The following is a 22,992-nucleotide window of genomic DNA, read 5'->3' on the forward strand; positions in this document are numbered from 1 at the left end:
ATACCAAATGGGAGTGCATCTTAAAAACAATGGCATGTTATAGTTGAATTGGAAAAGTTTTTTTTTTCCTAGTGGTATGTAAATTAATAGTGTGTCTTGAATTTGATGGCATCTCAGATTGAATAAAAGGTAAAATTTTAAAAATGCTCAGTAGTGCAAATATAGTTCTTAAAAAGATACTTGTTTATGTTCTGTTTAATCTCAGATATCACCAATGATAATATATACCACAGCATGGAAATACTGGTAATAGAGTACTCCCATTGAAAAAATAACTATGTGCTTTAGAATATAAAGATGTAAATCACTAGAAAAGAAAAAGTGTAAGTTCTTTCCAAGGTTCTTATGTTTCCAGCATTTTAACATATATACGTGTTCTGACTAAACACAGTAGTAGTGCAGAATCTGTTATCCAATTACAGGTCTGATTTTACCAGAGAGCTTGGATAAACATATTATTTCTTTCTCTTCTTTCGGACATAGCTCCTTTGACAAATGATTTTTATGTTGGAAAATGCAAGAAAAATAAGTAGCTCAGATTGACTTTCGGAATGTAATATTATTCTTAATTCACAGGCTTGTTGGCAACTTGAGAATTCCAATTACTTGTCTGTGTGGATTGGTTTTTTTAAATGCTGAATTGTATAGTACTTAAGTTTTTGATGTATAAACAATATACTTAATATACTCCATAATGTATGAGGATAGGTTTCTATTAGGCTGTATGTTTGAGAAAGTTTTCCTCTTATGAGAAAAGTAATTTAGCCAGTATGCTAAATTAAAAAACAAAAACAAAAAACACCCTGCCTCCCAGTTTTCTGAGTAAGTGAAATGATAGTGTAAGAATTTTTTAAATTCAAGGTTTGGTCTGTCTGAATTTTTCTGAGTCATTGATTTAAATGCAGTTACTTAAAAGCATATGGGGAGAAATTCCTTTTACTACTTGTTAGCTCTGATTTAACGTGGTACTTTTGCCTTCCTTAGGTAAAGCATGTTGATGAATTCTACTTTTTGGCTTTAGCTGAAAAAGTTCATTTTCTTCCTGTATGTATTTGGATGGCAGTCACATGTATTCCTCTAGTTTACGTGAGATAAATATTACTAATTTTAAAAAGGTGGGTCTTTTCTGGGGATATGTTGAATTGAAGATGGTGTTCAGGTCAAGACAGTTTCTGGTCTTTTGGCCATTTAATAATCTGAGAATTGCTTTGAAAGGGTAGGTATTTGAGCTCATTTAAATAGAGCCTACATTGTGGTGTGTGGTTATTGGAGGTTGTTGGGGTTTTTATTGGCATGTTTTCAAAAATATGAGTAGCCCCCTACCTAAAAGCCAGAATACAAATTTTAACTAGGCCAGTAGAAGAGGGGATTATTTTAATTTCACATAGCCTCTATTATTTGAATTTTGTCTGTCTTTGAATGTACCTCTTGGCTAGCTAGAGTTGGACAGTTTTCAATTGTGATGACATCAGTTAAAAATTCAAATCTGTTCCTTTTCATTGTTGAGTTGTATGCTTAAAGGATGGGTCTGCATTTTCATTCAGCTTTCTGGTCCTTGTCAATTTTTGATGCCTGTTATTCTGCATAAAACTGTGTGGCAGGAGCCAGAACTTTTAAGAATTTTTTTTTTTACAGATGGGGGACAATAACATTAACATTCATTAACATTCAAAATAAAACATTCTTACACTGATAAGCAGTATGCAGGTTAGCTAGATTTGGGATACTGCTAGATATTTTTTGAGTGTAGTTTACTTCCAAATGTCTTCTAGAATTTATATTTAATATCTCAAATACCTACACAGAATAGGAAGGGCATGCTTATTTATACATGGGCATATTCTTGAGTTCTAATGGCAAGCCAGCCTTCAAATTAAGTTGTCTTCCTGGAAAAGAAACCTCTTAGGAAACTGAAGGAAGAGGGATAATATAAAAAGGATGGAGTTTAGAAATTTGTGTTTTTATGGTAAGATCTAGAAACAAAGCATATTAGAATAAGCAGTGTAAATTTTGTACCTTTCAAAAAGATACTGATATGTTTTTATCATGAAATAATAAAAACATATTGTTGTCTAAAAAAAAAAAAGCCAAAAACCCCAGCCAGGTGCTATGACTCATGCCTGTAATTCCAACACTTTGGGAGGCTGAGGCGGAAGGATTGCTTGAGCCTAGGAGTTCGAGACCAATGAGACCACATCTTTACAAAAAACCACAACAGTAAAAATGAGCTGGGCATGGTGGCATGTGTCTGTAGTCCCAACTACTCAGGAGGCTGAAGTGAGAGGGTCGCTTGAACCTGAAAGGTTGATGCTGCAGTGAGCCATGATCATGCCACTGCACTCTAGCCTGGGCGACAGTGAGACCCTGTCTTAAAAAACACACACACACACACACACACACAGGCCAGGTGTGGTGGCTCATGCCTGTAATCCCAGCACTTTGGGAGGCCGAGGCGGGCAGATCACCTGAGGTCAGGAGTTTGAGACCAGCCTGGCCAACATGGTGAAACACCCCATCTGTACTAAAAGTACAAAAATTAGTCCGGTGTGGTGGCGGGCGCGTGTAGTCACAGCTATTCAGGAGGCTGAGGCAGGAGAACCGCTGGAACCCAGGAGGCAGAGGTTGCAGTGAGCCAAGATCATGCCACTGCACTTCAGCCTGGGTGATAAAGTGAGACTCTGTCCCCCGCCCCCCCCCCCCAAAAAAAACAATCACACATACACACAAACCCACAAAAAACACACACACATTCCACATTTCTGGTCTTTGCTGCCTATCTCATTGATTAGTTTTCTTTTGAGTATGTAAGAGTAGGAGCTCTTAACTTAAATCTTATTAAAAAAAAACTTTTTGAGAACCTGTTTTTAAAACTACTCCTCTTTGTGGAGATTGATTATTTTGGGTCTTTTTGTCCAAGAAAATGAAATTAAGATTTTATTCTTTGATTGGTGCGAGGGAGGAAGGAGAGTCGTCGGTCTAGTGTTAAAGATATAATTATATATGTTTAAGAGGGGCAGAAGTCATTACAAGATTATAATTAGGAAAATTTAAGTTTCCATAAGGAAGTATGAATTTCTAGAATATCTTTTATTTCCATTTGATTTAGGCATTGCTATTGAAGACACTGATTTGGGGCAAGGTGTCGGGGAGAACAGGAGGAATTGTAGTTAACTTCTTTCCTCTTCACCAGAGGTTAACTGAGAGCAAGAAACAGGACATGAATGAGTGTGCAAGAATTTGCCTTCTGTTAATTTCCCAAAAGTAGACCTTGGAAATAGTCAAAAGAACAAAAGTCAGGAAACCTTTTTCCGAGGCTGGAGCTAGTCTTTCTGATCTTTCCAAAGCAATTGTAAATATTGAAGTACCTCTGGCACTTAGATAAAATGATTCTGTGTGGCTTTCAACTCAGTTAATTTCTAATGCTTGAATGTCTGGATTTTCTATGATTTCTGAACAACTCAGATTTAAGTATGTCTTTTGTTTTCTGTGAGATTATAAGGGTTTTTTTCTTAGGAGATAGGGAACATTACTGTTTTTTATTTTTTTATTTTTTGAGATGGAGTTTCACTCTGTTGCTCAGGCTGGAGTACAGTGGCGTGATCTCAGCTCACTGCAACCTCCACCTCCTGGGTTCAAGCAATTCTGCTGCCTCAGCCTCCTGAGTAGCTGGGATTAGAGATGCACACCACCATGCCCAGATAATTTTTGTATTTTTAGTAGAGACGGGGTTTCACCATGTTGGTCAGGCCGGTCTCAAACTCCTCACCGCGTGATCTGCCCATCTCAGCCTCCCAGAGTGCTGGGATTATAGGCATGAGCCACCACCACGACTGGCTGGGAACATTTCTTTCAGATGGTAAACCTAAATGCTGCCTTATAAAATTAGATTTTAAACTCTTAAATTCTGTAGTAAAATAATGCCTACCTTGTGATGTTTCATAGAGGACATAGATTCAGAAAATACCTTTACAGATTACTTACAGAATTTCCTTACCATCATGTTAATGATATATCAGTATATCTGAGTTAAAAGTATAAAGTGGGCTGGGCGCAGTGGCTTACGCCTGTAATCCTAGCACATTGGAAGGCCGAGGCAGGTGGATCACGAGGTCAAGAGATCGAGACCATCCTGGCCAACATGGTGAAACCCCATCTCTACTGAAAATACAAAAATTAGCTGGGCGTGGTGGTGTGAGATTGTAATCTCAGCTACTTGGGAGGCTGAGGCAGGAGAATTGCTTGAACCCAGGAGGCAGAGGTTGCAGTGAGCCAAGATCACGCCATTGCACTCCAGCCTGGCGATAGAGTGAGATTCCATCTCAAAAAAAAAAAAAAAAAGTATACAGTGAATGTGTTCTGCATGTAGAAGGGAATATAAAGAGGAAATCAGAACATATGCTTTTATATTCATTCTTAAAAATTTAATTTTTACCGTTTTTAGCAGATTGTATGTGATGTTTGGTTTTAATCTCTTCTGGTGCTAAAGATATTATATATGGCTGATATTCCCCTACCTCCCATCTCTTGTATAAGGGTTAAGTTTAAAAGGAAAACACTTGTAAAATAAGTTATTTAGAAGGGTACCAATGAAATGTGTTAAGGTTGATTTACTTGCAGTTAATCTTTTCTGAGAACATGGTCGGGGCTGCCTCCTCTTCCCTGTTGAGATGTGTAAAGCAATAAGGTGCATGTGAATATGTGTAAAGCAATAAGGTGCATGTGAAATGCAACCAGCCTAATGTCTAAACATGTTAGTGTGTAATTACTTTGCTTTTGATTTCTCACATTTTTGGGTTTACATCTGGAAATGCCGCTAAATGAAGACGAGTAATTTTTAAGCATTAATCACTAACCTACTGTTTCAGATTCTGTGTATTGCAGAACTTCTTTTGAGGAATGTATTTAGAACCTTTTCCACATTAAAAAGGTCAATTTATGTAAATGAGGAATAAACAACATACTCTGTACCTCGTATGTAGTTACATAATTATACATGATTGATCTTTTAGTCATTATCTATTGAAACAGAGTTTTCACTTGTTAATAGTGGAAATTATCTTAAGTGTTGCGGGTTCAAGTGATTTATTACAAGTAAAGGTTGTTTTTTTTTTGTTTGTTTTTTTTTTTTTTTTTTTTTTTGAGACGGGGTCTCTCACTCTATCAAGTGGAGTGTCGTGTGGTGGCTTGATCATAGCTCACTGCAGCCTCTGCCTCCTGGGCTCAAGTAATCCTCCCACCTCAGCCTCCTAGTAGCTGGGACTACAAGCATGCGCCACCACGCCCAGCTAATTTTTGTGGGTTCTTTTGTAGAGATGATGGTTTCATCATGTTGCCCAGGCTGGTCTCGAACTTCTAGGCTGAAGCCATCTACCCGCCTTGAGTAAAGGTTTTTTGATACAGAAATGATTATAACTTGGAGTTCAGCTTGGATTCTGACAATTTACTAGATTTTTTTCCCCCTTGGGAGAGGATGGTTGTTTCTTGCTTAGGAAATGATAATATTTTAGCTGCTTATCTGTGCCCCACAGCTGGCAGAGAAATGCAGTACACTGATCATGAAGTTGCATCTGGAACCCTGAAAACTCCCAGACCTTAATGTTTCCAAAGAGATAGAAAAGACACATTGCTTCTGGTGGTTTTTTTTCTTTTCTTTTTTTTTTAAATCATGTTAGTTGGAGGTCTCATTGAACCAGGACAGTGACAGAATTTTATATTTACATTTGTTTTATCTTTTTCAATGCATGGTCATCAATAGGGAAAAAGTCATACTAGGAGCATTGAGCCCTGTGAGGATATCACAAGTGACACTGGAATGGCAGTTGTGTAAGAGTAGGAACTTTGTTTTGTTCATTGCTATATTTCTAGTTCCTAGAACAGTGCCCATCACTCAGAAAAACATGTTGAATGAACATCCACCACTTACCAACGTAGCTGAATGTAGCCATGCTTTTAATTCTCTCCTTGTCTATTTTCATTTATAGTTGACTTCAACAACAAAGGTTTTAGAAAACTTGAGCAGGGAGTAAGACTAAGCTATAGTAGTTTTACACAGTGGGTTTTGGTTAATGCTCGTGATTAATTTGTCTTCCCACCATAGAATGGTCTTACCCAACATGCTACAGAATTCTAGTTTCTGATAAGTGAAAAGTTAATAGACATAAGAAAGGAAACACTAACAAGCTGAAAAAAATCACCTAAAATTGTGGCAGTTGTAAATCTACTTAAAATTTTGCACCTTTTGAATTTTTAAAATACTGCCTCTACACTCAAATTTTTCTCTGGATCTGTTTCTTAATATTAAATGCATGTGTAAAAAAATCTATTTTAACATCAGCGAAAGTGAAAAGATTGTTTTAAAATTTAACGTTGCCTTCTTAAGGTTTTGAGTCTTAATTATCCTTCATTTGAAAGACAGGACTATGTAGAAAGTATTCGGTTGTTCTTTTGAAGTTAAACTGTATCTCAGCCAAAAAAGTGCTGCTTTAGTCCCCAGTACCCCTCAACATTTTGGGAGGCCTGGCCAGAGCCTCTTAGTTTTTCCTCATGAATTTGGTTCAGACTTACTAGTTTTTGTAGCTGGGGTTCTTTTATTATATAAACAGTACAAATTGGTGTGCCTCTTTGCCCTTGTTGAAGCTGATGTGCTAGATGGCACATCGATGATCACACAAACAGTTCTGTGTAGGTGCTAAATATGTCCGTTCCTTTTTGGCCTTCTTAGGGCCTCTGTGCCCTTCCTTTTAGTCATTACCTCATTATTTTACAGAAAGGGACTTAGAGTATTTTGTGTTAGTCCCCCTTTCAAGTGAAAGCTGCATGATGATATCCAATACTGTAGTATTTAATAATTTAGTATATTTTTACTCCTTTAGGGTTATCTTTTACAATGGACAAAATCCTATCCATATGGGACAATATGTGTACCAATATGTGATGGTGAAAATTTTACCCTCTTATTTCAGATAACTTCCAGAAAGGTGTATTTATTTATACCCCTCTTGGAGATGGAACCTAACAACCCTGCCCACCCCTCTTCCCTGTTTGTCTGTTCATTAGTGCTTAATGTGTTTAAGCATCCCTTATTACTTTTAGGTAATTGCTTAGATTTAATGCAAACACATTACATTCTACTACCTCTACAAATATGTGAATGTTCAAGGTTACCCAAAACATAACTACTCTTATTCCTTGAGGTATATACATGACTGGTATCATGGGAAGGTACTTTATGGTACCAGAGAGCTTCTTTCAGACTCACCTCTACTTGGCCCTTTTTTTTTCTTTCAAATGAGTCTTTTTTTTTTTTTTTCCTCTTAAATTTAAAAGAGACAAGGTCTCACTGTCACCCAGGCTGAGAGTACAGCATTGTAATCATAGCTCGCTGCAACCTTGGACTCCTGGGCTCAAGCAACCCTCCTGCCTCAGCCCCCCGAATACCTGGGACTACAAGTGTGTGCCACCATGGCTGGCTAATTAAAAATTTTTATTTTATTTTTTTTTTTAGAGATGGGGGTATTTCTTTGTCGCGTAGGCTGGTCTCAAACTTCTGGTTTCAAGCAGGCCTCCCACTTCGGCCTCCCAGAGTGCTAAGATTATAGGCATGAGCCACCACACCCTGTCTACATGGCCCTTATCTAACAAATAGTCCTAAGAGGCATGAGCAGTTTTTAATTTTGCTCGCAATGTTTCACAATGGCACACTGTTTCTAACCAAGCAGATGTTTGATTGTGGTTATTGGGAAGAATAGTCTTTGCCAGAATTAAGACCACCTACCTGAACCTTTTTTGTTGAATCTCCCTTGTTGTTTGATCCATCTCTTGGAAGTTAATCAGCACCTGTGGAAACTTTACACAAACACTTCTGTATTACTGAAGATACCTCATCTTTTTGACAGAATAAATTATCATGTAATTTTTAGAACATGTCAGATAGCTTTTACAGCAGATATAGTGATTTTCCTGAATTAAATCTAGCACCATCAGTTCATTCTTGCCCTTCGACTTGACCTGTCTCTTGAACCATTTCTCCCCCAATTTACCTGTTGGACGTATATCTACTTGGGAGGTCACTGTTAAAGCCAGCATATCATAGCTTGATAACTTCATTGGGATCTACCCTTCATTTCTTAATGATAATATCCTTTTTCTAGTTACCACAGGCCTTACAATTTTTCAGTTATTTTTGACAACTTGCTCTGCTTCCTTTTTTTCCATTATTTTGTTGTTTGTTGTTGTTGTTGTTGTTGTTGAGACAATCTAGGGTCTTACTTTGTTGGCCAGGCTAGAGTGCAGTGGCACCATTGTGGCTCACTGCAGCCTTGACCTCCCGGGCCCAAGCCATCCTCCGATCTCAGCCTTCTGAGTAGCTATGACCACAGGTGTGCACTGCTATGCCCAGCTTTTTAAATTTTTATAGAGATGAGGTCTCCCCATGTTGCCTGGACTGGTCTTGAACTCCTGGCTCCAGTGATCCTCCTGCCTCAGCCTCCCAAAGTGTTGGGATTAGAGGTATGAGTCATTGCACCCGGCCAGGCATAATTTTTAAAAAGCAATATAATGTCCTTGCTCTAATACAAAGGAAAAATAAAAAGGAAAATAATTTGTAATAGTATGTATTTCATGCAAATACTCAGGTAGAATTATACTCTTGCAGGAAAAGGTTCTACAGATTTACAAATCCCTCAACTTTTCCTGCTGTACTATGTTGTATTTAATACTTAGTTAAGCAACTTAATAGCAAGAGTGGTCTTCATACTAAATACAGTTAGTCTCTGAAGGTGCAAATTATGAGTAGCTATTTTCATTGTCATATAGTGTGTGTGAATAATATGGCCTGAGTTATAAAACATAAAAGTTATTGGGGAGACAAAAATATTATGTTTAAAATGGTTAAGACACTTCATTGTTGCATATTTAGCTTTCCTTTATGGTTCTTAGTTAATAATGTACCATATTTCACTGACTTTTTTTTTCTTTTCTTTTTTGAGACAGAATCTCGCACTGTCGCCAAGGCTGGAGTGCAGTGGCGCAATCTCAGCTCACTGCAACCTCCTCCTCCCGGGTTCGAGTGATTCTTGCACCTCAGCCTCCTGAGTAGCTGGGACTACAGGTGTGCCCCACCACACCCAGCTGATTTTTGTATTTTTAGTAGAGCTGGGGTTTCGCTGTGTTGGCCAGGCTGGTCTTGAACTCTTGACCTCAGGTGATCCACCTACCTTGGCCTCCCAAAGTGCTGGGATTACAGGCGTGAGCCACTGCGCCTGGCCTTGACTTTGTAATTTCAGTTTTGATATTCTGAGCAATCTTGTTCATTTATGTGACTCCATGTCGTTTAAACAGCTCAAATGGATGTCGTGTTTGCACAACTTTAGAGAAATTGTCACAAAGGAACAGGTCGCTTAGATGTTTTATCTCTGTAAAGTTCAGATTGTTGCCTAGTGGTGACAAGAATTCTTTGTTTTTGTTTGTTTTGTTTTTTTGCCCGGGCTGGAGTGCAGTGGCGCAATCTTGGCTCACTGAAACCTCCACATCTTGTGTTCAAGTGATTGTCCTGCCTCAGCCTCCTGAATAGCTGGGATCACAGGCGCATGCCACCACACCCAGCTAATTTTTGTATTTTTAGTAGAGATGGGGTTTTGCCATGTTCACCAGGCTGGTCTCTAACTCCTGACCTCAAGTGATCTGCCTGCCTCAGCCTCCCAAAGTGCTGGGATTACAGGTGTGAGCTATCGCGCCTGGCTGAATTCTTTGTTTTTCTGCCATATTCTCCTTACCCTTTTTCTTAAACAAAAGGACAGATCCCTTGATAGAAGCCAATTATGTGTACAAAACACCTTAAACTAAGTCCAAGCCTAGAGTGTCTGTGATCTTTTTAGTTTTGTAAAGTACCTGTTCCTGTATTGGCAACGATTTACCCAGGAAGCCACCAGAAATGATGCTTGCTTGACTGAGAAAAACTTAAATAAGCTTCTCTGTGGGGTTTGGAAAGCTCTGTTCTGTACAGTTCTGCAATTTCTGAAGGCATGCTAAGGCTTGACTGGGACCGTTCTGTGCAATTAAACATTCTAAAATCTGCGGTTGACTAAATACTCCATGTTGCACCAATTTAAAAATCTTATTGTCATAGCATTATGACTGGTAGATCTCCTCACAAGACCCTTCTCTAAGTGGCTTAACTTGATTCTTAGGATATTTGTCATTATAAAATAACTGGTTTTTCTTTTGCAGACTTCCTTGTGAAACCTCCTAGTAGAAAAAGTTATTGGGACAAACTTCATTTGGTAAGTTTGTTTCTCCCTCCTGCCACCCCTGCCCCCCTCCAGTACTCTCTCTGTGCTGTTTCGAGGCAAGGAAAAATTAATTTACAGGTTGATTTTTGGGGATCTGTTTGTCAATGTCCATGATTATTTAGATGAGTTTTTCTATGTTCACTTTAATGTCCTTACATGTGATTTTTTTTTTTTTTCCACTAGGACTCATACCAGGTCAGTTTTTCTATATATAATTGCACTGTAATAGTGTACTGGAAAACTTGTATTTAAGTTGAGATTTTTGAGTTGCAGCACTAATCATTTGTCTAAAATAAATAGTTGTTGTCAATCTCCAGTTGTTTTGTTATTTATTTATATATATATTTTTTGAGACAGTCTTGCTGTGTTTCCCAGGCTGGAGTACAGTTAGGTGATTTTAGCTCACTGCAGCCTTGAACCCCTGGCCTACAGCAATCCTCCTGCCTCAGCCTCCCAGTTGCTGGGACTATAGGTGTGTGCCATCAGGCCTGGCTAGTTTGGAAACTTTTTGTGTAGAGACAGGATCTTGTTCTGTTGCCCAGGCTGATATAGTTCTTTTAAATTCAAACTTGCTTCTTGTTTTGAGTTTTCTTAAATTGGTATATATCTATATGAAAAATAAGGCCTCTTATTACTAGAGTTAGTTCAGCAGTTCCCCCTTACCTTCTTTCGCTTTCCGAGGTTCAGTTATCCAAGGTCCAAAAGTACTAAAATATCAAGAGAGCGAGAAAGAGAGACACTGCACATTCATATGACTTTCATTACGGTGTATTGTTGCTTGTTCTATTTTGTTATTAGTTGTTAATCTCTCACTGTTTCTAATTTATAAACTTTATCATAGGTACATATGTAGATATATATAGTTTTTCCTCTACATATGTACCTATGATAAAGTTTACTTTATAAATTAGAAACAGTGAGAGATTAACAACAACTAATAACAAAATAGAACAAGCAACAATACACCGTAATGAAAGTCATATGAATGTGCAGTGTCTCTCTTTCTCGCTCTCTTGATATTTTAGTACTTTTGGACCTTGGATAACTGAACCTCGGAAAGCGAAAGAAGGTAAGGGGGAACTGCTGAACTAACTCTAGTAATAAGAGGCCTTATTTTTCATTTTCAGTACTACCTGTAGTTTCAGGGATCCACAGGGGGTCTTGGAACATACTCCCTGAGGATAAGGCAGGGGATTACTGTAGTGCAAATATGAATTTTAATGAGAAAAACAAGTTCTGAAAAATTTGCGAGTCCTTTCTCCAGTGTGGCTGCTAAACCTTGTCCTTTTTCATAAAACGTCCTTTTCATAGACCTTTGTGTGTCTCTTAGTAGGTAAATCTTTATTAGTGCCTCTTGTTTCTGCCACCTGTTTAGGGAACTGTAGTACAGTTTTATTAGAAGACAAATTATTGCCTTGGTTTTAAGTTCCTAAATCCAGATCATTTCCTTGTTCAGGAACTGTTGCCTTGCTATTGCCTCTAGAACAATGATCAAACTCCTTAGCATAACATTTCAGGTTCTTTACCGGTGGGCTTCAAACAGCTTGTCACCTGTTTTCTCTGTGTACCAAGTTCATCTCTTGTAGCCACACTGACCTACCTCCTGTCTCTCAAATACTCTCCAAGGTGCTTTTTTGTCTTACTCTGCTGCCATGCCATTCCTGTTCCCCTCTTGTCTCAGTAGCTCAAAATTTGGCTGGTTCAGTTATTAAAAGCTTGAGTCTTCCAGAAAGTCTTCCTGAAGTGCCCAGCTCAGAATCTCTTTCTCTGCTTTTTGCATTACCATGGAATTAAATTTCTGTATCTCTTAACACTCTGTCTTATTGGTTATATTTGTCTGTCACCCCCACAGGATTGGGAATGCACTTGAAGGCAAGAACTATATTGATACTTGAATTGTCAGTTCACAGAAACACTCCTAGACTCCTGGGATACCAGTGCCTTCTCAGTATAAATTCTTCTTGACTAGAGTTTTTGTTTTGGTAAGAGTAGGGGAGGATAATAGATTGGTTTTAGTAGAGATTGCTCAGCATAATCTTGTTGATTTAGGTTACTGTTTTTTTTCCCCACTTTTCTGTATAGTGGAGGATCATAGGGTATATATAATCTGTGCCCTTGTAGTCCAAGTTGCTCCGTGTATTACTTGAGGTATTCTTTGCAAGTATAAGTTTTAGTTTTTGAGTAAGGAATTGAGTAATTTCTCTTTAACAGGTGCGTGAAAGATGAGATTCCATGTTCAGTAGGAAGATTAAATGTTGGTTTGCTTCTGTAAAGATTTCTGAGAAGTCATATCATGGGGCGGTACTGATGATGGAGCTGAGAGAAGCATGCAGGTTCCAGCTGTCAAATTCTCATATATTAAGAAAAGAAAGATTATTTCACCTTCAGGCTTGGAATAGGAATCTTAATCTTCATTTAGCCAGGGGGGTGGGGAGTGTTGCAGATTAGATCTGTAGTGAAGGAAATGTAATCCTTTTTATTTTATTTACTTAATTATTTTTGAGACAGAGTCTTGTTCTGTCACCCAGGCTGGAGTGTGGTGGCGCGACTTCGGCTCACTGCAACCTCCACCTGCTGGGTTCAAGCAATTCTCCTGCCTCAGCTTCCTGAGTAGCTGGGATTACAGGCTCCACCACTCCTGGCTAATTTTTGTGTTTTTAGTAGAGACGGGGTTTCACCATGTTGGCCAGGCTGGTCTCGAACTCCTGATCTCCAGTGATCCATCTGTCTCGGACTCCCAAAGTGCTGGGATTACAGACGTGTGCCACTGTGCCGGCCAGAAATGTAATAACATATTACTTGGCTCTGTAGCATTTAATATTTGTGTTGCCGTAATAATGTAAATTTGTAAAAGTGTTAATTTTCTTTTCTTTTTTTTTTTTTTTGACACAGGGTCTCATTCTCTTGCCCATGTCACTGCAGCCTCGATCTCCTGGGCTCAAGTGATCCTCCCACCTCAGCCTCCTGAGTAGGTGGGACTACAGGCATGTACCACCTTGCTAGGCTAATTTGTTTTTATTTTTATTTTTGTGGAGACTGGGGTCTCATTATGTTGCTCAGGCTGGTCTTGAACTCCTGGGCTCAAGTGATCTTCCTGCCTCAGCCTCTCATAGTGTTGGTCTTACAGGTGTGAGCCACTGCCCGTGGCCACGTTCTTATCTGAAGAAGCATGATCTAGGTTTGAAGAGAAAGATGTAAATATATTTAATTTTGATGCCAGGAAACATACTGTTTAATTAATATGTGCCCCAGATTAAAGGAGACTAAAGAGATATAAAAATAGCTTCAATATATGATCCTGGACTAGATCCTTTACCAAAGAGGGGAATATTGCTGTGAAGGATAAAGGATATGATGGGATTCATTGACAAAATTGGAATAGATATGGTAGATCATTATATCAGGGTTAAATTTTCTGAAATTGAAACTAGAACTGTGGTTATATAAGAGATTATCTTTCTTAGGAAATACATACTGAAGTAGTAAGAGTTAAAGAGATATTTGTATGCAAACCTCTTTTAAATGGTTCAAAAAAAATGCACGTGCATATGCACGAACAAAAAAGAAGACAGTGTTGGAAACTGTCCTATCCAAATTCTCTGTAATGAAACATTTAATGAAGTACAGTCTTTATATAACCATGTGTTGTCATATGTATGAATACATGTACATACTCATTTAAAAAGTGCTTATTACATGCCAGTAACTATTCTAAGCATGTTATATGCGTTATATCTTAATTCTCACAACTCTTTGATGGAATGATTGTCCTCCTTGTTTTCTGGGTGAAGAAACTGAGGCTCAGAGAGGTAGTGTGATTTGCACTCAAGGTCATAGAGTTCGTATATGGCAGCCCTGAGAGCCATTGCTTTACCTTCCTGATTGTTTTTTCTTGAGGCTTATTATCTTAACACTCTGAGTTTAAATGAAAACCTTTCATTAAAACTTACTTTGAGTTTTCTGTTTAAAAGCTTTTTTTTTGTAGAAAAATTTGTTATCCTAATTGCAAATGTTTTAAAAGTTTAAAAACTGAAAGTCACTGCTCCCACTCTCTTCCCTAGAAAGGTAGATTGTTAACAACCATTATATAATTTTTTTGTATGTGTATAAACATACTTCGGAATTAATACAAACAATGCTTAGGCGTATTTTTATTTTAACTTTTAAAATTACAGAACATTGGAAACATGGCAAGTTGATAAATATGTGTTGGTTTTTTTTTTTTTTAATAGAAGAGTACGTAGTCTTTGGCAATAATAACCCCTCTGCAACCCCTCCCCCAAATTTATATGCTTTTACCTAGTATATTCATTTTTAAGAATAATTAGGGCTACAGAAATAGTGACTTGTGCATAGATACGGATAAGGGTGGTTATTGTGGCTTTTTTGGTGGTAATGGAAAAATGGAAACAACGTAAATGTCTCACTAATTGATGGATGGTTAAGTTATGATATATTGGGGTATAATGGAATACCGAACTGCCATATGTATATACTGACATAGGAGGGATTTGTTATATTAATTGAAGAATATATACTGAAGAAACTACAGTATGACTACCCCACCCCACCCATTTTGGGGGGTAGATAATGTGTGTCTTTGTACACTCATCTGCCACATAATGATGTTTTGGTTAGCAACAGACCCAAGATACGATGGTAGTCCCATGAGATTAAAATGGAGCTGAAAAATAACTATCACCTAGTGGAGTTGTAGTTGTCATAATGTCTTAGTACAATTACTTTTTAAAAAATAAATTTAGTGTAGCCTACTTGTACAGTGTTTATAAAATCTGTAGAAGTGTACAGTAATGTCCTAGGCCTTCACACATTCACTCACTACTCACTGACATACCCAGAGCAACTTCCAGTCCTACAAGCACCATTCATGGTAAGTGTTGTCCTATACAAGTGTACCATTTTAATCTTTTGTATCATTTTTACTGTATCTTTTCTGTTTATGTATGTTTAGATATACAAATAGGGAGCACTGTGTTACAGTTGCCTGCAGTATTCAGTACAGTAACATGCTGTGCAGGTTTGTAGCCTAGGAACAACAGGCTATACCATATAGCCTAGGTGTGCAGTAGACTGTCCCATCTACGTTTGTATGAATACCTCTGTGATGTTTGCACAACAGCTAAATCTGCTAATGATGCATTTCTCAAAACATGTCTCCATCGTTAAACGAAGCTTGACTGTATGTGCATAGAGAACTGTCTGGATAGACTTATGAAATAGTTAACATTTGCTGTACTTACATGTAGATGAACTAAAGGGCAGTAAGGAGTGAAAAGCGAACTTCTGCTTACCAATTTTTTTAAATAAGTTTAACTCAGATATATTAATAACATAAAATTCACATAGTATACATTCACCCATTTAAAGTGTACAGTTCAGTGGCTCAGTATATTCACGAAGTTGTGTAGCCATCACCAGAGTCCATTTTAGGACCTTTTCCTCACCTCAGAAACTTCAGGCCAGGTGTGGTGGCTAATGACTGTAATCCCAGCATTTTGGGAGGCCGAAGTGAGAGGATTGTTTGAGGTTGGGAATTCGAGACCAGCCTGGACAACATGGTGTGAGACTCCCCTTTTCCCCCCACAAAAATAAAAATAGCCGGGTGTGGTGGCTTGCACCTGTGGTCCTGGCTACTCTGGAGGCCGAGGCAGGAAGATCGCTGGAGCCCAGGAGGTTGAGGCTGCCGTGAACCATGATCCTGTGATTACAGCACTGCAACTCCCGCCTGGGCAACAGAGCAAGACCCTGTCTCCAAAACAAAACAAAACTTCATAGCTGTCAACCTCTCTTACCCTCGGTCTTTCCCAGCTCCTGGCACCCACTAATCTGCTTTCTAAGATTGTCCTGTTCTGGACATTTCATATAAATGATATCATACAATATGTGGTCTTTTGTGACTGGCTTCATTATTTAGCATAATGTTTTTAAGGTTCATTCACGTTGAAGCCTGTATCAGTACTTCATTCCTTTCTCTCTTTTTTCTTTTTTTCTTTTTTTTTTTTTTGAGACAGGGTCTCACTCTGTTGCCTAGGCTTCTGGTGTGCAGTGACATGAAGATCTGGGCTCATTGAAACCTCGCCACTGCATCCTGGGCTCAAGTGATCCTCCCACTTTCAGCCTCCCGAGTAGCTGGGACTACAGGCACATGCCAGCACGTCCAGCTAGTTTTTGTATTTTTTATCTTTTTTTCTTTTATTATTATTATTTTATAGAGATGGGGTTTTGCCGTGTTGCCCGGGCTGGTTCCGAACTCCTGGCTTTGAGTGATCCACCTCCCTGGACCTCCCAAAGTGCTGGGATTACAGGCGTGAGCCACCATGCCTGGCTCAATTTTTGTGTTTTTTGTAGAGATGGGGTTTTACCATATTGCCCAGGCTGGTCTCAAACACCTGGGTAAAAGCAGTGTGCTGACTACATCTTTTCAAAGTGTTGGGATTATAGGCATGAGCCACTGTGTCTGGCCACTTAATTCTTTTTTTTTTTTAGACGAGTCTCGCTCTGTCACCAGGCTTGAGTGCAATGGTGCGATCTCGGCTCACTGCAACCTCTGCCTCCCGGGTTCAAGCGATTCTTCTGCGTCAGCCTCCCAAGTAGCTGGGACTATAGGCATGCACCACCACGCCCAGCTAATTTTTGTACTTCTAGTAGAGATGGGGTTTCACCATTGGCCAGGATGGTCTCGATCTCTTGACCTTGTGATCTGCCCTCTTCAGCCTCCCAAAATGCTGGGATTACAGGTGTGAGCCACCGTGCCCAGCCCACTTAATTCCTTTCTATGGCCAAATAATTTTCCATTGTTTAGATATGCCACATTCTGTTTATTCATCCATCTGTTGATGGACATTTGGTTTCAGTGAGCTGAGATCTTCACGCCACTGCACACCAGCAGCCTGGGTGACAGAGTGAGACCCTGTCTCGGAAAAAAAAAAAAAGAGAGGAATGAAGTACTAATACGTGCTTCAAAATAGCCCATCCCACCTTTGGGCTATTTTGAATAAATCTACTATAAACATGTATTTACAAGATTTTACATGGATATTTGTTTTTGTTTTCTTGGATATATAACTTGGAGTAAAATTGTTGAGTCAAATGGTAACTCTGTGTTTAATTGAGCAACTGCCAGGCTATTTTTCAAAGAGGCTGCACTATTTTACATTCTCACTAGCAGAGTATGAGGTTACTTGTTTACTTTTTACATCTGTATCTTATTTACTGAGCATGTGCATTACTAGTATAACTAATTTTAAGAAGTATTACACTGCTTATCAGACTAACAGTAATGACTCAATTTCTTCCTTTTGTACTGTTGGTGTAACTACCACTGTGGGGTTCATATTTTGCAAGTCAGGTGCTGTAATGAACCCTGAATATTTCCTAAGGATTGGTCACATCTGCGATTTGTAGTATTTTTTGTTTGTTGTTTTACATAATACCCAGAGTGGTCTAATGCTCTTTCTAGTTTTAAAAGGAACCTTTAGCAAGTACTTGATTCTGATTGGTTGCACAGTTTCCTGTGATCTTGGCTTTTTCTTATGGATTTGGAATTCCTATAGCAGTTTTAACTTTTCTCAGATACTTAAAGCAGCACCTCTTACTTTGAACTACTTTAACTATTTCTTATCTCCTCTGGACTATAAATTCCTTAATCTCCCTTTGCTGCCACATCTAGGCCTCTACCTAAACCTGTGAGTTATACACCAGGATATCTTTCACATGCTTAGGCTTTTATCTATACTGCCTCCATTCTAAATCAAGCCACTAGTCTCTTACTGTAATTGTCTTCCGGTTCTCTTCTTTATTCTTTTTCTCTTTTAATCCATTCACCCCACATCAACCAGGGTGATCTTAAAATCAAATCATGTCACTCAGCTATTTAAAACCTGTCAATGACTCCCTGTTGTATTTGGACTGTATTTTAAACTTACTACGATTCACATGATCTTTTCCTTTACATTTCTCCAACTTCAAGTTGTGCCACTCTTCTTTCTGATTCAGTACAGTTGAGCTACAATGGTTTCCTCCTTTTAGTTCTTCAAAATTATCAAGGTCTTTCCTGTCTGAGGAACACATGCACTTCTGTATATTAGAAACTGGCCTTGCCCCAGAGAGTAGTCTTTTCTGATCACTTTATCTAAAGTAGGTCTTCGGTACCCCCAAACCCCAGTCCCTGTCTCAGCATCCCGTTTGTTTCCTTTATCACATTTAGCACAATTTGTAATTATTACCATCTTTTTCTGTCTTCTGCAATGGTATATAAGCTGTATTAATGCAGAATTAACAGTGTCATACTGTCTAACACATGCTAGATTATTGGTAAATTTTGACTGACTGAAGTGCAGAACATCATTTTACAGAGTCTATTTGGTATAGAAATGGAAGGCCTTATTTCTGGGTGAAGACTATGTTTAAATTGAGACTTTTCATGCCAAGTGGCAAATCTTTGTCTTGGTATTTCTGTACTCATTAAAAAATTACAGTAGGCCAGGTGTGGTGGCTCATGCACTTTGGGAGGCCAAGGCAGGCAGATCACTTGAGGCCAGAAATTTGAGACCAGCCTGACCAACATGGTGAAATCCTGTCTCTACTAAAAATACAAAAATTAGCCAGGCGTGGTGGCATATGCCTGTAATTCCAGCTACTTGAGAGGCTGAGACACCAGAATCACTTGAACCTGGGAGGCGGAGGTTGCAGTGAGCTGAGATCGCACCACTGCACTCCAGCCTGAGCGTCAGAGTGAGACTGTCTCAAAAACAAAACAAAACAAAACAAATTAGATTCGACTGGGAAGATAGCTTATGTGTATATATATATATAATGTGACTGCAGATTGAGAGTTTATTTTGTAATTGGAATTTGATTTCTAGTTCAGTGTCACTGCAGATGAGTACATTTTAGTTGGGACATCTGGGCTGCTTGTGAGAGTTTTTCTCTAAATCCCTCTGAAAAAAATCTGAAAGACATAACAATGCATATTGATAGGTTTACTGTATAAACAATGGTTTTATGAGAGATAAAACTTTGACTCTTTGATTCTTCAATAACTGGAGGTTTTGAGGTAGAATTGCCATTATGGTTATGTGAAAATTTTAAATATATAAAAGTAGAGAAAATAGTTTAATAAATCTCCATTAACTTATCTCACTGGTCTTCAGAAGTTACCAACTCATGACCCATCTTGTTTCAGAGGTACTCCTACTCATTCTGCCTACTCCTTGGTATATAACTTTATGTATTTTATAGTTAAAAGATAAATTCTTTTTAAAAACCCATCACCACACACAAAAACCTATAACCACAGTAACATTGTCAATTATATAGAAAATTAATAACTCCTTAATATCATCAGATATTTAGTATGTGGTCAGATTTCCCTAATAGATGTCTCAGCTTATACTTTGAATAAGGATCCAATAAGATCTATATATTGCAGTTGGTTGACATGGTCACTTAAGTCTCTTTTAATTCTGTAGGTTTCCCTTCTATGTCGATCTTTTGTCTTGCTATTTACTTACAGAATAGGGGTTATTTTCCTGTAGTTTTCCATAGACTAGATTATTATTTGCATCTTGTATTTCATTAGCAGTTGTAAAATAGTATTACCAAATTATTTTCTTTGTATATTAGGTAGAATTCTTCCCTCATCAACTACTTGATTCTATACTGGTTCATTTTGTGTAAGAAAGGCAGGATAAATACTTGATTCTTTCCCCTTACTTGCTAGTTTTCAAAAATATAAGGTTAGTTCCTTAACATCTTCCACTGGTGACCTGTAGGGGTGTGGGTGTGTGTGTGTGTGTGTGTGTGTGTGTGTGTGTGTGTGTGTGTGTGTGTGTGTGTGTGTGTGTGTGTGTGTGTGTGTGTGTGTGTCTCAGTGTGTGTGTGTGTGTGTGTGTGTGTGTCTCAGTGTGTGTGTGTGAGAGAGAATGTTTCTTTATGAACTCATATTTAAACATGCTGAAACCCAATCCATTGCATTTAACCATTTTTGCTCAAATTGTTTCATTTTTAGCTAGTGAGTCTCTTCAAATTGACTCCCAATTATTTTTGACTTACCCTCAGTAGTCTTTTATATGTTTCTTACTTTCCAGTTCAGATGATGTTTCAGAATCAATTTGTACATTTTCTGTTCTAGACCTGGAATTGGTTATATTTTTTTTCAGGTGCCCCATCTCCTTTTGAAGTGGGAATTAGTCTTTAGGGACCATAGTCTAGGGGCTTAGAATGCTCATTGCTGCTGGGTTGATACTGTAACTTTTTTGCAGCGTTTATTTTTATCTTATGAAGAGTTTGATTATATTGTTACTCTTCACCTCTATTTTGTATGTGTGTGTGTGTGCGCGCGCACGCGCCGTGTTTTTTAGAGACAAGGTCTTGCTCTGTCACTCAGGCTGGAGTTCAGTAGCATAATCATAGCTCACTGCAGCCTTGAACTCCTGAGCTCAAGGGATCCTCCCACATCAGCCTCCCAAGTAGCTAGGACTACAGGTGTGCACAACCACCTAATTTTTTTTTTTTTTTTTTCTGTAGAGACAGTCTTGCTATGTTGCCCAGGCTGGCCTTGAACTCTTGGGCTCAAGCTGTCTTCCTGTCCTGGCCTCCCAAATTGCTAGGATTATAAGAGTGAGCCACTGCACATGGCCTGTGTATTTTTTTTTTTTTTTTGAGCTATAAGTCATATCACATAAAATCCACCCTTTTAAAGTATACAATTCAGTGGTTTTTAGTATAGTCATAAAGCTGTAGAACCATTAACCATTACCTAATTCCAAACATTTCATCACCCTACAAAGGTACCTTGTACCCATTAGCAGTCACTCCCTATTCTTCCCTCAACCTGGCTCCTGGCAACCACTAATCTACTTTCTGTCTCTGTGGATTTACCTTTTCTGGACATCTCATACAAATGGAATCACACAATATATGGCCTTTTGTGCCCCAGGTTCTTTCACTTAGCATAATGTTTTCATCTATGTGTGTCATGTATCAGTATTTTATTCCATTTTATTGCTGGATAACTCCATTATATATACTGTGTGTGTGTGTGTGTGTATTGTTTGTTTATCCATTCACATTTTGTTTATCCATTCATTGATTGATGCATATTTGGGTTGTTTGCACTTTTGGCCATCATGAATAATGCTGTTATGAAAATTTGTGTACAAGTTTTTATGTGGACATAATTTTCAGTTCTCTTAGGTATATACCCAGGAGTGGAACTGATGGGACATATGATGACTCTACAACTTTTTTGGGAACTGCCAAACTTTTCCTCAGAGGTTGTACCACTTTACATTCCGCCAGCAGTGTATGGGGGTTTCACCTTCACATTCCACCTACATCTGACATTAGTATCTTCCTCACTGGAGTTATATTTTGTTATTTAATAGTTTTGCAAAATACATTAAATTCACTTCCATTTAAATTGTTTAAGATACAGCAGTTTGAATGTGTCTATGATGCTATCTTTAGAAATTTTATTCTAAAACACAAATACCTTTTGTGTAATATTAGGACAGTTTTTTAAAAGTAATTCAGTATGTTTCTTTTTTGAAAAGGTTCTTTATAACAGTATCCAGTTCTTTTAATAAGTTCATACCCTCAAATTTTCTTTGCCTTTGCCCTTCTCCTTTTTAATTCCAGTAAGTGCCTTTTTGCACATCTTTACCTTCCTATCTAAAGTAGCACTTCTGTTACACCATCACCAAACCCTGCTTTATTTTCTTTGCAGCAGTTGCCTACTGCCTAACATTAGTTATCTGTTTCTTTGTTTCTAATGAGAAAGACCAACAATAAAATTAAGTTCCATGAATTTCTGTTCACAGTGGTGTCCCCAAAGTCTACAACAGTGCATGGAGTGTAGAAAATATTGAATAAATATTTATTGAAAGGAATGAATAAATGAGATAATTTTACATTAGTTTCAGTTCTTGAGCTAGGCCAAATCACAAAAGTTAGGCTTGGTTTGAAGAGTGGTTAAGAATGATGACTCCAACTTGGTCTGTTACTGAACCATAAGGTTCTTCCTCATCCTTCCAGCCTCTAAAAAAATGGCGTACCCAAAACCCCTGTCCTTAGTCATCTTAGCCTCTCCATTTATACTTGCTCTTGCATTTGGCTTTAATGCTATTCACACACTGATGTCTCCCACATTTATGTTTATATCTCTAGGCTCCGTCTTCTTGATCTCCAGTCTGGTTTAACTAGCACTTTACTTGGCATCTTTGTTTGGGTATCTGATAGGTTCTCAAACATAATGTGTCTAAAATGGGAACTTTAATTTCTTGTTCCTAGTCCGTGGAGCTGTCTCTGCATGGCACGAGAAGAATAAATTTTTCTTACAATGCCCTTCATCAATAAATAGAAAATCCTTGCTTCCGGTTGCTGACACAAAAAGCTTGACTTCTCTTTTTCTATCCTATTTAATTCATCAACTCAAATCCTATGGGCAGTATTTTCAAAGTATTTTCAAAGTATATCCAGAATCAGTACATTCCACCACTTCTAGCTCTACTACCTTTTCATTGCTATATTGTCTCTTGCTGCGGTTATTGACGCCTTCTAATTGGTCTTCGTTTGCCCCTTACCCCGAGTAGTCTTGACTATTCTCTACCCAACAGCCAAAATGATTCTTTTTTTTTTTTTGAGACTGAGTCTCACACTGTTGCTTGGGCTGGATGTGCAG

General features: G+C 38.2%; 1 protein-coding gene across 12 annotated transcripts in view; it reads left to right on the forward strand.

Moving 5' to 3' along the window:
* Nucleotides 1-22,992, forward strand: part of MTMR3 (myotubularin related protein 3) — a 147,081-nt gene that overhangs the window by 63,237 nt on the left and 60,852 nt on the right. For 9 of the 12 annotated variants that reach the window (XM_063722716.1, XM_063722713.1, XM_054542957.2 and 6 more), the window contains exon 1: nt 10,222-10,280. The exons of 1 other annotated variant lie outside the window; for it this stretch is intronic. The gene's annotated coding sequence lies outside the window, so the exon portion shown is untranslated. 12 annotated transcript variants of the gene reach the window in all.

Source organism: Pongo abelii, chromosome 23 (genome assembly GCF_028885655.2).
Source record: "Pongo abelii isolate AG06213 chromosome 23, NHGRI_mPonAbe1-v2.0_pri, whole genome shotgun sequence".
Lineage (NCBI taxonomy): Eukaryota > Metazoa > Chordata > Mammalia > Primates > Hominidae > Pongo > Pongo abelii.